Genomic DNA, 17,853 nt, shown 5'->3' with positions numbered 1-17,853 from the left:
TCAAGGCCGAACTCTGGGGGACACCACAGCTGAGGGTTTTTGGAGAAGAGGAGACATTCTTTAGAGCCACCTTCTGAGTCCTTTGAGTCAGGTATGATTGTATCCACTCCAAAGCCTGGCTCTGGATGCCTAGCTTCGCCAGTCGCAGCAGCAGAATATTGTGGTCGACCGTATCAAAGGCGGCCGACAGATCCAGGAGCACCAATATAGCTGAGTCTCCCGAATCCATCGACCACCTCACTGACTCGGCCACCTCAATTAGTGCTGTTTCAGTGCTAAAGCCGGGTCTAAAGCCTGATTGTGTCTCGTGTAATATTTTGTTTTGCTCAATAAATTGATTCAATTGGCGCTGGATAACTTTCTCAAGCATTTTGCCTGGTGCTGCCAGGAGGGAGATCGGGCGAAGATTGTTGAGGTCCTTGGGGTCCCCATTTGGTTTTTTCTTTAAGGGGAGTAGAGTAGCATGTTTCCAGATATTCGGGAATGTCCCCGAAGAGATGGATGAATTCCATATATGCTGAATAGTGGGGGCCACGAAGTCGGCTATGCGACTCCAAAGTTTGGGAGGGCATGGGTCGTCCGGCGAGCCCGATTTGCATCGGCTGAGTTCTAGCTTAACTGTACTCAGGTCTATCGGAGCAAATTGTGTCAAGATAGCGCGGTCCGATGTAGTGCCAGCTAGATCGTTTTTTTCCGTGATCTTCTCTGGGCCAAAGGACTCATAGACTTTCTTTATTTTAGAGTCAAAGAAGTCAGAGATGCTATTACAGAATGAGACCGATGGGAGGACATCCCTCTCAACACTCATAGGTTTAAAGAAAGACTGTACTATTTTGAAAGTTTCCCTACTTGGGTGTTCAGCTTGCTGAATAGAGTTCGCATAGAACTGTTTTTTTGCTTTTCTAATAGCTCTATGCAATTTTTTGGATGCTTCCTTATAGTAAGTCTTCTGTAGAGGTTCGTAGTTTTTCCTCCATAAGCGCTCCAGTTTTTGCAATCTGATTTTTGTAGTCTAAGCTCCTGAGAGAACCAGGGAGCAGATGGAGAGTCTCGTTTAGATGTAGCGGGCGTCGCCGGGGCAATATATGTTACCATATTGCCAATCCAGTCATTGAGTAGTCGGGCATCCGTCTCCACATTGGAGGTGAGGGTCGGAGGGTTCTGGGCAAGAACTGGACCCATGATATCGGGGACTAGTTTGCTCCATTGTCTTTTCATAAAAGAGCACTTGCTTGGCGCCGGTTTATCAACTGTTATTTTGATTAGGAATGGTATCAGAAAATGATCTGACCAAATTAGAGGTAGCGGTATATTTGCCGACACGTTTGGAATGTTGGTTATTATTAGGTCAAGCGTGTGGCCCGCTCTGTGTGTGAGGGCCTTATTAACGAGTCTGAGGTTAGCTGAGATCAATGTAGATCTCAGTAAATCTGCTGAAGGACAATCTGCCCTGTCCATGTGAACGTTGAAGTCTCCGACAACAAGAAACTGAGGGTGAAGGAGGGAGCTTTGTATGATCATATCCATCAGAGTAGTGAGGTTGGATTCTTTCCCCCCCGGAGGCCTGTAGATAACTAGTCCTGCTAGGGATAGCTGAGATCCCACCTGGAAGCAGAAGTGTAGTCCCTCTAGACCCTGGGTGCATATGGGGGCGGAGGAGGTGAGTGTGAGCTGTTCTTTAAATATAACTGCCACTCCCCCCCTCTTTTATCACCTAGTCGATTGGAGAAACAAATTTTATATCCAGAGGGGATAGCCAGTGCAATGGCAGTCATGTTATCATCGTTAAGCCAGGTTTCTGTTAGAAACAATATGTCCCATTGGTGACCTTCCAACAGCAGCCATATATCATCTGCATGCTTTGCAAGGGATCTACAGTTCACAAGTCCCGCGCTAAGGTTTTTACTGATTGGTGGCTTGGATTTAGTAGATCCTCCAGCCTTTGTACTGGCCGGTATGCCTAGTTGTAGCCCACATGTCCTACAGGTATAAGGGAGAGTGGAGGACCCAAGATCGATGCTGTGTGCACAGGTTTCCGCCAAAGTATTGAGAGACCATAGGTTATCCCTCGACCAGACAATTCTATCTATTTGAGCGCTCTCACCGTCAGCGTGTCCGGCCCCGGCCGCGTTCTGGTCGCGGACGGGCGCAGACGGGCTTGCCTTAGGCGCGCATTCGGCGCGCAAACGGCATGCCCGCTGCGCTCGCCCGCTGCGCGACCGAGATATGCACATAATTTGTACCGTTGCAGGTGGGGGAGGAGTCGGCTTGGGGGCGTGGCCTAAGCAGGGGGCGTGGCCTCCGCTCATGGCGAGGGCGCGAGGGAGCGCTGCTACGCTGTGACTGCTTGCTAGCAACAAGTGAGTGAAATTTTAAAAACTACACAAGTATTCTGTGACAGTTTAAAGTTTAAAACACAATTCAATCTGTGACACTCAAAGTTTTAAAAAAAGATGCCTCGCTCCCGGCATTCCGCCTCAGGAGCACAACTCTGAAATCTGCCTGGCGCCCAAAATCGACGGCTTTGTAGTGGTCGGCTTGGGGGCGTGGCCTAAGCGGCTTGGGGGCGTGGCCTAAGCAGGGGGCGTGGCCTCCGCTCGTGGCGAGGGAGCGCTGCTACGCTGTGACTGCTTGCTAGCAACAAGTGAGTGAAATTTTAAAAACTACACAAGTATTCTGTGACAGTTTAAAGTTTAAAACACAATTCAATCTGTGACACTCAAAGTTTAAAAAAAAGATGATATATATGGTAATGGGTATAATATAAAAGCATGTACCTCCCCAATAGGGACTTGTAAGTTCAAGCATGAGTGAGCCTTTAGTCAATGGCGGCTGCCTCTGAACGGGGGTGGTGGGACGGAGGAGTGCGGGTGGTGGGTGAAAAAAAATAAATTAAACTTACCTTCTCCACCACTGCACGCCCCTCCTCTGTCTGCTGGCAGCACCGGAAGCACCCAGGCTTCTGGAGTCTCCCAGCCAATCACAACGCTGCCTGAGCAGTGTCGTGTTTGGTCTGAGCAGTCTTTTTGTCCACTCAGGCAGTGCGTGGGGAGGCTGGGCATGTTCTCCATGGGGCTGTGCAGCACAGCCGCATGGAGAACATGCCAAGTGCACAGGACGGTTTGGCCAGCCCTAGCTTGCCGGTGAAGCTGTCATGCGCATGTATGGAGGGATTGCAAACCACTCCTGCTCCCTCTGTGGCAAGCCAGCCTCGCCCGACCTGGCTGGAGCAAAGAAAAATAAAATGATAATAACTTCTTGTTATTATCAATGTATTTTTCTTTTGCACTGCTCAAGGAGCAGTGGGACGACGCTCCTCCGCCTTAGCGGAGCAACCACCACTGCCTTTAGTTGGATCCCTGTACATTGTAATTGCATTTATATATCGCTCACTACCCCTGACATGGCGTTGAAGCGCTTTTTCGGCAAGTAGCACCCTACTCTGGAACCCAAAGAGGATAAGTAGTAAATTAGCATAGGGAGATATGAAATTAATTTGTGCGGTGGACATGTGAGTTTGTTATTTGGATTGAAACAGGATAGTGGAATGATAGAAGAGGGAAGGTTTGCATTTATATAGTGCTTGCTATCCCTGATGAGGTGTTGAAGTGCTTTTTGACACGTAGCACGCTACTCCAGAACCCAAACAGGATTAGTGGGGAATTAATATATGGAAATATGAAATTAATTTGTTTCAAATACTTCAAGAAAGCTTGGATAGGGCTCCCAAGAAGCAATAGAGATCAATCAATCAGGATTTATAAACCACTGCTAATCATAAAATAGGGTATCGAGGTGCATGCAGGTCCTGGAAGGCTCATTCGAACAGCCAGGTCTTGAGGGCCCTTTGGGATTCTGGAAGTGAGGTGATTGTTCGAAGCTCTGTGGGGAGGCTGTTTCAGGTCTTTGCTGCAATATAGGCAAAGGAGCATCCTCCACATCTGCTTGGGTAGATGTGGAGTTTGTGGGCTAGTGAAAGGGAGTTGGAACGTAGTCTTTTCTACAGTCGGTGCAAGTTCAGGTATGGTTAATGTAGGCGGTCCTTGTTTGTGTAGAGCCTTGTGTGCATGGGTCAGCAGCTTGAATTGGCATCTCTTCTGTACAGGGAGCCAATGGCGATGCTTGAGGTGGGGTGTGATGTGGGTTTGTCAGGAGAAGTCAAGGATGAGCCTTGCTGCGGTGTTCTGTACGGTTTGAAGTCTCAGTAGGAGGTGTGCAGAGATTCCTGTGTAGAGAGCGTTGCCATAATCCAGCAGGCTGGTGATGAGGGGTTGTGTCAGGGTGCGTCTCGTATGCAGGGGTAACCACGTGAAGATCTTATGTAGCATGTGCAGAGTGAGCACGAATATGGCGCATTATTGTGATTTCATGGTGAGCTTGTTGTCAATGAGGATTCCGAGGTTTCAGGTGTGGTCGGCAGGCATATATCCGGGTCCTAGGTCTGATGGCCACCAAGATTTGTTCCATGTGTTGCTGTTATTGCAGAAGATCAGTGCTTTCCTCTTATACGTGTTCAGCTTCAGGCAGTGGTTCTTCATCAAGTTGGTGATTTATTTTTATTTATTTGTTTAGTATTATATAGCGCTGGCTAGACCCGGAGGTATCAGAGTGCTTTACATGATGATCAGAGTTACAGGCTAACATGTTACATTTGTTCAAGAGCAATCAAAACATAGGAAACAAAGATAAAGAGCAGAGTTACAGAAATTCGTATGGGAGAAACAGGGAGACGGGGAGAAACTGTGCCCAATGCCCAGCTGGGTGGGTGAATTGAAATGTGAAAACGTGCTACAAAACACAGTTGCTGCAAACACAACAATGATGGATAGAATGTGGATCAATGTCACACATTCACCCCAGTCAAAAGATCTGGGCCCAAATCCATCGTTTTTCCACTCCACACCACCCTGGGTTAGACAATGGCGATATGCAAATCAGCGCTGACCCTGTGCCCCATGGGAACAGTCCAGTCCGAACTACAAAAGCCATGTCCTTCCCAGAACGGAAACAAGCATCCGAGGACCGGCCCGGTTTCGAGGTAACACCTCTCATCAGCCCGGCTAGCTTGCTTCCAGTGGTGTGGAGTGCCTGGGACTCACGTCTGAGCATCCCCAGTACACTTAGAGCGGTAACTGCAAACACAACAATGATGGATAGAATGTGGATCAATGTCACACATTCACCCCAGTCAAAAGATCTGGGCCCAAATCCATCGTTTTTCCACTCCACACCACCCTGGGTTAGACAATGGCGATATGCAAATCAGCGCTGACCCTGTGCCCCATGGGAACAGTCCAGTCCGAACTACAAAAGCCATGTCCTTCCCAGAACGTAAACAAGCATCCGAGGACCGGCCCGGTTTCGAGGTAACACCTCTCATCAGCCCGGCTAGCTTGCTTCCAGTGGTGTGGAGTGCCTGGGACTCACGTCTGAGCATCCCCAGTACACTTAGAGCGGTAACTGCAAACACAACAATGATGGATAGAATGTGGATCAATGTCACACATTCACCCCAGTCAAAAGATCTGGGCCCAAATCCATCGTTTTTCCACTCCACACCACCCTGGGTTAGACAATGGCGATATGCAAATCAGCGCTGACCCTGTGCCCCATGGGAACAGTCCAGTCCGAACTACAAAAGCCATGTCCTTCCCAGAACGGAAACAAGCATCCGATTGTCCATCACTGTTGTGTTTGCAGTTACAAAACACAGTTGGGCAATGGCAAAAAGAGTAATTCCCCATTTGTCAATCTTTCCTTCTCCAGTGCTCGCTTTCAGGGACTCACCCCAAATGCAAGAATTGGGCTTGAAAGAGGTGGTTTTAGTGAAACTATGCAGTTTGCAGTAAGGTAACTTCAACCCCTTGACAATACGGATGGTTGCTATGCATCTGTGGAAGCTGAGCAACTGTTTGCTAAGGCACCTTCTCAATCAAGGTACAGGACATGATTCTCCAGCTAAATCTCTATAATGTTCAAACAGCCCATAAGTTGTACTCCGGTTTCTGTTTTAGTTTCAGGATCCCAGCTCATGATATCTCAATGCCTCTTTGGAAAATTGGTGCAAGATCCTATCTGTCCTCGTTTCAATCAGCTTACATCAAGACAAGGCTAAAAGGGGCATTCTATTGCTATCTGTCTTTTATGGGGGGATTGGTGGGCTGAGGTTGCGCTTTCAAGAGTGGCAAAACCGTAGCCGAAAATTCAGACACCCCAAAATTGAAATGTTACCTCATACAGTTCTACCACACATGGAATTGCGTTTCAAGGCACCACTACAAACATCAATTAGCAGAGTAAAACAATTCAATTTGGTAATAGGCCATTCAATAATTGAGAACTAGAATAATAAAGTTAAGGGTTTTACTACAAAAATCTAAAAAAGCGGTACAGAGCCAACATCAGGAAGACTCTCAGATGCAAAGTTATACATAGAATGTAGAAATCCCAAATATAATCTAAGTCTCAATGGACAGCAAAATCATAAGTAAAATTGGGCAGCGGCCCTAACGATATAGGAAAGTCGTCTCAAAAATCCCTAAAAAATGTGGGTCACTCCGAAAATGAAAGGGTTCTTATACACATTTCATTCATAGCAAATTTGAGAAACTACAGAATCATCATATAATTTCTTTAGGAAATCATAACACAAGAAAAATACGCATCATTATTTTAACACATAAGCACCATTCCAGTTTTCAGGAAAAAAGATTCAACTCCCCCTATGCTAATATCATCCGGAGATGTTCTAACTAATATGAAACACTGAACAATAAAAAGTCTCAGTAAATGAACGTACTAGTAATCAGAGCGGAAGGCAGCGGAAGAGATCTTGACAACCCTTGCAAGTCATAAAGAACAGGGAAATGTTAATCAAAAGCAATTTAATCATTATAGTGGAAATAAACTACTGAATGTCAGCTTGACTGTGCTCTGCAGAGCCTGTGGGGAGAGGATGTGCATGGGAGGGTGGGGAAAGCAGGAGTGAGTGACAGGGATAGCATCCACAAATTGTTTAAAATTGTGTTTTGCACCAGAATAGGACATAACTAAAAGACATTATTAAACACATTTATACCCATCATTTGAAATTGGTTTCAATTGTGTGAATTCAGCTATATATATATTCACTCAAAAAACCACATGTTTCAGGGACGTTATAGTTAGAATTTAGCATTTAAAAAACCTTAGATATTCACAGAAAAAAAACAAAGGTTAGAGTGACGTTCTAGTTAGTCTGACATTTCACTCGTACAAAACCAGAGAAATTCAGCCATTATAGTTAGCTGTGGTAACTCTAACTAGCGCCCCCGCAAAGCACTGCTTAGGACCTCATATATTACATCACTCATGACATGGTCAGTGATATCACTGATGGCCTTCGACCACCTCTCAGCAATCCCACTGTGTGGGGCTTACTGGAGGTACTGGTGGGCTAGTTGGCCCCTAAGGATCCTCAGCAGTGACGCATCATCCCCCAACCAAGAGAGCACCAGGATGCGCATTTGCAGAGTAGTGGGGAAAGGGTGCGGGGCCTACGACGAGTTGCCAGGTTCATATATAATTTTTTTAATTTAGGAAAGGGGACTGTGTGGCCGCCCTTTCCTTGGCTCTTTTGGTTCCCGGGGATCACACCCTCGGGCCTGACCCATTTGTTTTTAATTAAAAAGGAATGGGGCCACATGGCCCCCCTCCTGAGGGTGACACATGCCCCGGAGACCCCATCCCCCGGTGCCAGACTTTTCTATGTATTTTTTTTAAAGGGGTGGGGGCTGTGTGGCCTCCCTAACCAGGCCGATTTCGGCCCCAGGGACCCATCACAGAGGCCCGGCCAATTACATTTTTTTTAAGGGGGGGGGGGAGCACTCCCTTCCACAGGCCATTTTTGGCCCGGGGGACCCCATCCCCAGGGCCGTAGCAATTTTTTTTAAAGATTGGATGGGGGCCATGTGGCCCCCCCTCCCAAGGCTGATACATGCCCAGGGGACCCCATCCCCCGGAGCTGGGCCTTTTTATGTATTTTTTTGAAAGGGGAGAGGGGCCGTGGGCCCTCCCTACCCAGGCCGATTTCGGGCTCAGGGACCCCATCCCCTGAGGCCCTGCCAATTACATTTTTTTAGGTAAGGGGCGAGCGCCCCCCTCCCCCAGGCCATTTTCGGCCATGGGACCCTATCCCCTGGGGCCTGGCCATTTCTCTTTATTTTTTAAAAATGTATGTTAAGGGAGGGGGCAAGCGGCCCCCCTCCTGAGGCCAATAATGCCCCGGGGACCCCATCCCCTAGGTCTTGGCCTCCCATTGGGGCCCGCTGGGGGAGCTCCAAGGTCCCTGCCAGCTCCCTGCCTCCTACGAGAGCCGGCATTGCTTTTGGACAGAGGTAGCTGCATGTTTGCATGCAGCTCCCCCTGCCCAAAAGCAATTCAGCTCTTCCATACTATTGCTTCCATGAAGTAAAGCAGTGTTTGCTATGGCATGGCGGGAGCAGTGCTATCGCAAATTGCAATGTCTCAGAGGTGGGCACCCCGGGTCTTTGCTGGAGCCGGTCCTGGGGGGTGGCGGTCCACGGGCCCGGGCGTTTGCAACGGACCCTCACATTTAATAAATTTGTGCCTCAGGGAGGTTGCGGACCCCGGGGCTGCGGGGGGTGGGGGCGCGAGGCTTCGTGAATAAATCCCCAGGAGGTGGCAGTCCCAGGGGCTGTGTGGGGGGGGCATGAGCCCGGGTAGGAAGCGAATTGCGGAAGCCCGCGCTTCGTTTAAAAAAAAAATTCGGGGGGATTCACGGACCCAATGCGACTCCCTCCAAATTTTTTTTAATAAAATGCATTTTTGGGCCATGGGGGTCCCTGTGGGATCACCTAAGCAGGCCTAGGGGGTCAAGGGTGTTTCTACCCTGCCCCCGTTTCTTGTTTTTTATCCTTTATTTGACTTTTTTCTTGTGGCTCGGTTCAACCGTGTCACAAAATGACAGCCAACACTTCCTGGTTGGAACTGTTGGCAGCCAATCAGATCACAGACTTGAGATATATGGATATCTGAGAAATGCTTACATTTCTCAGCAACTACTCAATGGATTTACACCATTTAACAAAAAGAGTGCTTTCTGGACCAAGAGCTACCTTTTTTCAAATTTGGTGTAATTCCGTTCAGCAGTTCGGGCTGTAGCCATGTCTAAAGGTTCCTATTGAAAGTAACCTGTAGAAAACATGTTTTGGGACTCCCCTTTTTCTAGGCCTCCGCTTGATGAATCACCCCAAAACTTCCAACACAGGAGCTGACCTGACCACCTCATTAGTTTTGAAAATTTCGCGAAGATTCGTCAAACGTCACCAAAGATATTGGCAAAAGAAAATAACACGCTTTTTGAATAGAAGCAAGGTCCTAACTATAACTACCTACTTGGGACCGCCAGTAGGAATATATATATATATATATATATATATATATATATATATATATATACACTGAAAAAAACAAAGGTTAAAATAATTTTATAGTTCGGTGTAATAAAAAGTTCTGTTTAAAAAAAAAACTTTAAAATCCATTGAAAAAAACAATGGTCAAAGTAACATAGTAAGGTGAATATGTCATTGACAACATTAACATTTTGAGCTAAAAAAACACAGAAATTCACAAGCTATCATTAGCAGAGATAACTATAACTTGCGTCCACGCCAAGCACTGCTTATTACCTCACATATTACATCACTCATGACATGGTTTATGACATTACTGATGACATCTCAAATGACATCACTGATGACATCATCCAATGAGTGTGTTCGTTTGTTCTATTGTTTACATAGTGGGGGGTAGCTACCATATTATTTTTCTACCAAAGTTTGTATGTACTACGTGGAAACTTTGCCCTGCTGGAAACCTTTTCTGCAGTACCCAAAAACTTGTGTGGAACATAACGAACACAAGTTGTCAACTGTCACCTGCACACAGTTACTCTTCAATACAAAGAAGAATAACATGGTCAATCCCTCTACACACCTGTGGTGCATTAGGAGCACATGCATTTTGTAAACATTAATACTGTTTAGATGGACACAGGCAGTACATAATTTGGTAGAAAAATAATATGGTCGATACCCGCCACTACATAAACTATAAAACAAACAAACACACTCGTTGAATGATGTCATCAGTGATGTCTTCAGTGGGCCGGGTGGAGGGCGTTGGAGGTTTCAACAAAGCTCTCTATTTGTCGAAATACCACCTTCTCACAGATCTTTGTGAGTGCCGGTAGGAGGGAAATTGGTCGATAATTCCCAGGGGCCGTCCAGTCCAGTCCTGGTTTCTTCAGGAGTGGCAGGAGCTTAGCCTGTTTCCAAACAGTAGGAACCACGCCCATAGCCAGAGAGAGGTTCACAATCTGCGTGATCTCAGTACAGACTAATTCCGCCACCTCCGAGAGCACCCGGGCTGGACACGGATCGGCGGGAGAGCCAGATTTCAAGGACTGGATTAAAGGGAGAGTAGTAACCTCCGCAATTTGCTCAAAGGTCGTGAACTGCTGTTCCGAGCTAGGGCATAAGGCAGGGCACGGGCCCGCTGTTAGGTAGTCGGTAGAAAGAGCTGCTGCGAGGTCAAGCTGAATCCTCTTTATTTTGTTAGTAAAAAAGGAGGACAGTTCCTCGCACCATTGCATCGAGGAAGGGTGGGACACAGCCTCGGCGACAGGAGCCACAAAGCTTTTCACAATGGCAAAGATCTCTCTGCTACTGTTGTCTGCTTTGGCGATACGCCCGGCATAGTAGTTCCCCTTAGCACCCTTGATGGCTGTATAGTAATTTTTTTGAGCTAACCGTAAAGTGGATTTGGCCTCGGGGCTATAATCACGTCTCCACGCTCGTTCAAGCTTTTTACACCCCAGTTTTAATTCCCTCAATTCTGGGGTAAACCAAGGTTGGGAGGGGAAGCGTCTGGATCTGGTAAGCGTGGTCTGCTTAGTGGAGGCGGTAGCCGCCTGCTGTAGCCACTCATTAAATTCATAGACCGCATCGACCAGAGGCAGTTTAGATTTTGGGCGAGTATTATCCAGAGCCTGTCTAAACGCGGGTAGATTGATCTTTTGGGAGTGGCAAATAGATGGTGCGGGACAGAGCTCCACGATCTCCCATTTAAATCTGACCAAATCATGGTCAGACCAGGTTGTTTTTTCAACAGCCACAGACTGAATAGGGAAATTAGAACATACCAGGTCGAGCAGATGGCCCCCCGCATGCGTCGGGGCAGTCACCCATTGCTTGAGCTGAGCAAGCTCCAAAATTTCACCAAGCCTGTGGGCATTGGGGGAATCAGGGACATCCATATGAATGTTCAGGTCCCCGACCAATAGGAACCTAGGAAAACCTAGGGCCCGTGGGACCAAATAATCTTCTAGGGAGTCCAAAAAGCTAGTAGCCAGACCCGGAGGTCTGTAAATCAAAGAACCTCCTAGGGTAAAATGGGGAGAGGTTATGATGGAAAAGTGAAGAACCTCACCCCCTGCATCCGCAACCGGAGGCTCGGAGGCGAAGCTCCACTCCTCCTTAAAAATAACCGCAAGTCCTCCCCCTCTACCCAGGGGTCGGTCCACCCTAGCAATCTTAAACCCCCTGGGGACAGCAAGTTCTACGCTAGGTGCTGAGGTGCTGGTCATCCAAGTCTCCGTAAGGAACAGCACCTCCAGCTGGTCGTCCACCAATAATTCAAAGATCTCGGCGGCATGCCTAACTGCAGATCTGGCATTAATCAATCCTGCCCGAATGTTCGTGGCAGAAGCGTGATTAGCTAAACGTGGGGGGGGGGGAGGGTTGGGGGAGAAAACCACAAGAGGGGCATTTAGACATATAACAGTTCAAATCCGCACGTGTGCAACGCGCGCTATTAGCTGAGGGGGCCAGTCTCCATAGATCTTGATGGGAGTACCTACGAGTCTCAGATTTAGCCATTCCCAATAGTCGCCGGGCAGAGTGGCTGGCCCTGTGCCCGTCCGCGGCACGGACGGGCACAGACGGGCCCTCCTTTGGCGCTCCTTCGGCGCGCAGATGGCGCACCCGCTGCGCGCGACCGCTGCGCGCCCTATGGGGGACCATTATTTAACACCCAAGCCCCTCCCCGAGCTGGACCGCTACCTCCCGAGCAGCCAGGGACCGGGCCTCACTCAAGATGGCGCCGCCCGACCTGGCCCTCCACAACAATCGGCACAGAGCAGCCGCGGTGGAACAGGGCACAGGGGAACTGGGTAAACAGTGTGCAATTGAGTTAAAAATACATACAACACAATTAGTAAAATCAATTGAGTGTAAAATAGCAAATTTATAATTTTTTAAATAGCGCTACAGCTATAGTGCAGAAAAGCGAGTGGGCAGAAGAGTCAATCTCGCAGTCTGCCCGTCTTTCTCCAGCAGCGTTTCACAGTGCTGCCACCACAATGATCAGCCACGAGAGTCAGGAGAACAGAGGGTCTATTTAACACCCAAGCCCCTCCCCGAGCTGGACCGCTACCTCCCGAGCAGCCAGGGACCGGGCCTCACTCAAAATGGCGCCGCCCGACCTGGCCCTCCACAACAATCGGCACAGAGCAGCCGCGGTGGAACAGGGCACAGGGGAACTGGGTAAACAGTGTGCAATTGAGTTAAAAATACATACAACACAATTAGTAAAATCAATTGAGTGTAAAATAGCAAATTTATAATTTTTAAAATAGCGCTACAGCTATAGTGCAGAAAAGCGAGTGGGCAGAAGAGTCAATCTCGCAGTCTGCCCGTCTTTCTCCAGCAGCGTTTCACAGTGCTGCCGGATGTATGACGTTACAACGCATACTTTTACCACGCCTACCATTACCACGCAATTTTTACAACGCAGAATCCATTACAACGAAGTACCATTACCACGCATGTATTTACAACGCATATACTTTTACAACGCATACAATTACAACGTAAGTATTGGTAAGTATATAATATTTTTTAAAATTTAATTTAATTAAAATTAATATAATGTAATTTAATTTAATTTAATTTAATTTAATTTAATTTAATGTAATTTAATTTAATTAATTTAATTTAATTTAATTTAATCAATTTAATTTAATGTAATTTAAATTTAATTATATTTAATTTTTACCCTGTACCCTTTTACCCAAAAACCCAAAACTGACCCTGAACCCTAAAAAGACCCCTTTACCCAAAAACCCAAAACTGACCCTGAACCCTAAAAATACCCCTTTACCCAAAAACCCAAAACTGACCCTGAACCCTAAAAATACCCCTTTACCCAAAAACCCAAAACTGACCCTGAACCCTAAAATACCCCTTTACCCAAAAACCCAAAACTGACCCTGAACCCTAAAAATACCCCTTTACCCAAAAACCCAAAACTGACCCTGAACCCTAAAAATACCCCTTTACCCAAAAACTGAAAACTGACCCTGAACCCTAAAAATACCCCTTTACCCAAAAACTGAAAACTGACCCTGAACCCTAAAAATACCCTTTTACCCAAAAACTGAAAACTGACCCTAAACCCTAAAAATACCCCTTTACCCAAAAACTGAAAACTGACCCTAAACCCTAAAAATACCCCTTTACCCAAAAACTGAAAACTGACCCTAAACCCTAAAAATACCCCTTTACCCAAAAACTGAAAACTGACCCTGAACCCTAAAAATACCCCTTTACCCAAAAACTGAAAACTGACCCTGAACCCTAAAAATACCCCTTTACCCAAAAACTGAAAACTGACCCTGAACCCTAAAAATACCCCTTTACCAAAAAACCCAAAACTGACCCTGAACCCTAAAAATACCCCTTTACCCAAAAACTCAAATAATATTTTTTATAAAATAATATACTTACCAATACTTACGTTGTAATGGTATGCATTGTAAAAGTACCTGCGTTGTAAATACATGCGTGGTAATGGTATGCGTTGTAATGGATCCTGCGTTGTAAAAAATGCGTGGTAATGGTAGGTCGTTGTAAAAGTTGCGTTGTAAAGGTTGTATACCGTGCTGCCACCACAATGATCAGCCACGAAAGTCAGGAGAACAGAGGGTCTATTTAACACCCAAGCCCCTCCCCGAGCTGGACCGCTACCTCCCGAGCAGCCAGGGACCGGGCCTCACTCAAGATGGCGCCGCCCGACCTGGCCCTCCACAACAATCGACACAGAGCAGCCGCGGTGGAACAGGGCACAGGGGAACTGGGTAAACAGTGTGCAATTGAGTTAAAAATACATACAACACAATTAGTAAAATCAATTGAGTGTAAAATAGCAAATTTATAATTTTTAAAATAGCGCTACAGCTATAGTGCAGAAAAGCGAGTGGGCAGAAGAGTCAATCTCGCAGTCTGCCCGTCTTTCTCCTGCAGCGTTTCACAGTGCTGCCACCACAATGATCAGCCACGAGAGTCAGGAGAACAGAGGGTCTATTTAACACCCAAGCCCCTCCCCGAGCTGGACCGCTACCTCCTGAGCAGCCAGGGACCGGGCCTCACTCAAGATGGCGCCGCCCGACCTGGCCCTCCACAACAATCGGCACAGAGCAGCCGCGGTGGAACAGGGCACAGGGGAACTGGGTAAACAGTGTGCAATTGAGTTAAAAATACATACAACACAATTAGTAAAATCAATTGAGTGTAAAATAGCAAATTTATAATTTTTAAAATAGCGCTACAGCTATAGTGCAGAAAAGCGAGTGGGCAGAAGAGTCAATCTCGCAGTCTGCCCGTCTTTCTCCAGCAGCGTTTCACAGTGCTGCCACCACAATGATCAGCCACGAGAGTCAGGAGAACAGAGGGTCTATTTAACACCCAAGCCCCTCCCCGAGCTGGACCGCTACCTCCCGAGCAGCCAGGGACCGGGCCTCACTCAAAATGGCGCCGCCCGACCTGGCCCTCCACAACAATCGGCACAGAGCAGCCGCGGTGGAACAGGGCACAGGGGAACTGGGTAAACAGTGTGCAATTGAGTTAAAAATACATACAACACAATTAGTAAAATCAATTGAGTGTAAAATAGCAAATTTATAATTTTTAAAATAGCGCTACAGCTATAGTGCAGAAAAGCGAGTGGGCAGAAGAGTCAATCTCGCAGTCTGCCCGTCTTTCTCCAGCAGCGTTTCACAGTGCTGCCACCACAATGATCAGTTACAAAGAGTATTCTACACAAAATTACAAAAGTTTAGTAGAAAATTGTTTTCTATATACTTGGCATTCCAGATCCAAGTATATAGATGCACAATGGAAGTAAGTACATGTAGACCAAAGAGGATATTTATTTATTTACAATAACATAATTATTCTACATGTGTATACAACGCAATACAAAAAGATAGGTACATATCTATAGGGAAAATAAATGCTTATATACAGAGGAATATGCTGTAAATTTCTGTTTGCTTATGGTGCTTATGTGGGGAAGAACCAATTCTTGAGTAGTTTTCTGAAGATAAGGTGGTTGTCGGTGGATCTTATGTTGGGGGGTAAAGAGGTCCATAGTTTGGCTGCTTGAACAGAGTAGGATGTGCCACCCATGGTTTTTTTCTTGTATCTTAGGATTTTGAGGCAAGATGCCCCTTTAGAGCGTAGGTTCCTTCGTTGAATGTGTGTGGTCATTTTATTCCTGATGAAGAGCGGTCCCATTCCATGTATTGCTTTGTGGGTGAAACAAAGTAGCTTGAACGGGATATTCTGGCAACCGGTAACCAATGCAGGGCTTTCAATGCAGGTGAGATGTGGTCTCGCGGTTTGATATGCAAGAGTAGTCTGGCAGCCAAGTACTGAATCCGTTGTAGTCTTTTCATTGTCCTTAAAGGTGATCCGTGGTAGAGGCTATTGGCGTAATCGAGTTTGAACAGAACAAGGGAGATGGTAGCTTGGACCTTGTGTAGAAATTCCAAATGAGGGAAAATTTGTTGCAGCGTTTTTATAGTGACAACTCTTGATCTTGCTAGTTTGTCTACTTGGGCATTCATTAACAGCTTGGAGTCCATGGTCATTCCGAGGTTTCTTTCTTCCTTTGATACTTTAGGCGGTGATCCCAGTGCATCAGGCCAGGTGGCAAGCGGGTCGTAATATTTCCAATCGCCACATGTGGTGAGTATTTCCGTTTTTGAAGCATTCAATTTGAGATGGCTCCAAGTCATCCACTGATCCACGGCTCTGAGACAACTGAAAATTGGGGATTTTTCAATGTCTCTGGGGCATTCCAGTTGAAGGAGTATTTGTGTGTCATCTGCATAGTTATAGCACGTGAGGTCAAATTGATTGATCAGTACCGGTAATGACTTCATGTAGATGCTGAAAAGCATGGGCGGGATGATAGAACCTTGAGGGACCCCTGCTTTTGTGGAGTATGGTTTGGACGAGACAGGTGGGATATGGATGACATTAGTTCTGATTTGAAGGTAGGACACGATCCAAGCTAGAGCAGTTCCCTCTATGCTAGCTTCATAGAGTCTTTGTTTCAGAGTGTCATGGTCAACTGTGTGTCTGTCTGTGTGTGTGTTTCTGTGTGTGTGTGTATGTTTGTGTTTGTCTGTGTGTCTGTCTTTGTGTGTGTCTATGTGTGTTTCTGTGTTTGTGTGTCTGTGTGTTGGTCTGTATGTGTCTGTCTGCCTGTCTGTGTCTGTGAGTGTGTATCCAAAGTTATCAAGGCTCATGGGATGGGCCTTACATCTTACGCCGACGATACTCAACTGGTGCTGGCTATTGTTGTTTATAGCCAGCACCAGTTGAGTAAATTTATGAATTGTGAAAACTCCGCACCTCCCAAAATCACCTTAAATTTTACCCCATGATATACAAAAAATATTCAACTTTTTTACCCCGTCTGTTTTGAGAAGAAATTGATAGTGAGTGCAGATCATCATAGCCAGGTGTTTTCTTATATTTAAAAAAAACGCCTTTTTATTCACATTTACAGTGAACCTATGCTATTGTACCGCACAGAGTTAGAACTTTTGTAAAATATGTCATTTTCTTTTTGGAGTATTGGGAGAGACTGGCGGCAGAGAGGGAAACGCAGGTTTGAAGTCCATCTTAAAATAGTTGAATAGATCGCGGTTTATCGTACCTTTCGAAACCAGCGTGAAAATCAGCCAGACTGGAAAAATAGCGTTTCTAAATAAAACAATAATAATAACAGGCTTGATAAAGGTGCCGTACTCGTCCCCATCGCAGCTATGAAATGTAAATAATTTATAGTTATGATGACGGCCAGCGGGCGTGAAGAAAGATGAAATTGCGCACAAACGGAGGCAGGCAAACATCAAGGCACAGCATGGGAACATTCAACGTAAAAAAAAGTAGTGTGCCAAAGAGACACTATGTTAAGCAATGAGTACGGCGATATGTGACGGGGTCAGTCGCCACCAAAGTCACAACACACCCGAAGGCGGGACAACAAGCAGCGTTTCGCCAAAGATAAGTGAGCAATTTTGACTGGCATAGGATGGAATAAATGGAAAGTGGTGGGCGTGGTCTATGGCACCAGAGTACATACCCCATGCTTCGCAGAGCAGCGCATGCACGCTGGTAGGCTCGACCTAAGAAGCACAATCTGCGAACCAAAATCTTGCTTCGTGACAAATTTGGTGTGATTCCGTTCAGCAGTTTTTGCTGTAGCATTGTCTAAAGAAGTCTACGGAAAATGCATGGGGATTTTGTGTTTTGGGATCCTTTTTTTTCTTCGCACCCACTTGACGGATCACCCCGAAACTTTCCATGCACAAACTAGTAAAAAGTAGTACCCCTTTGAAAAGTGTCGTGGAGATTCGTCAAGCAGGGCCAAAGTTATAAGAAACACAAAACACCCTCTTCCTATGGAACAGCTGACCAAATAATAACTACCCAGTGCTGA

This window comes from Lissotriton helveticus, chromosome 7, assembly GCF_964261635.1.
Source record: "Lissotriton helveticus chromosome 7, aLisHel1.1, whole genome shotgun sequence".
In the NCBI taxonomy this organism is placed as follows: Eukaryota; Metazoa; Chordata; class Amphibia; order Caudata; family Salamandridae; genus Lissotriton; species Lissotriton helveticus.
Note: the sequence above shows the minus strand (reverse complement) of the source record.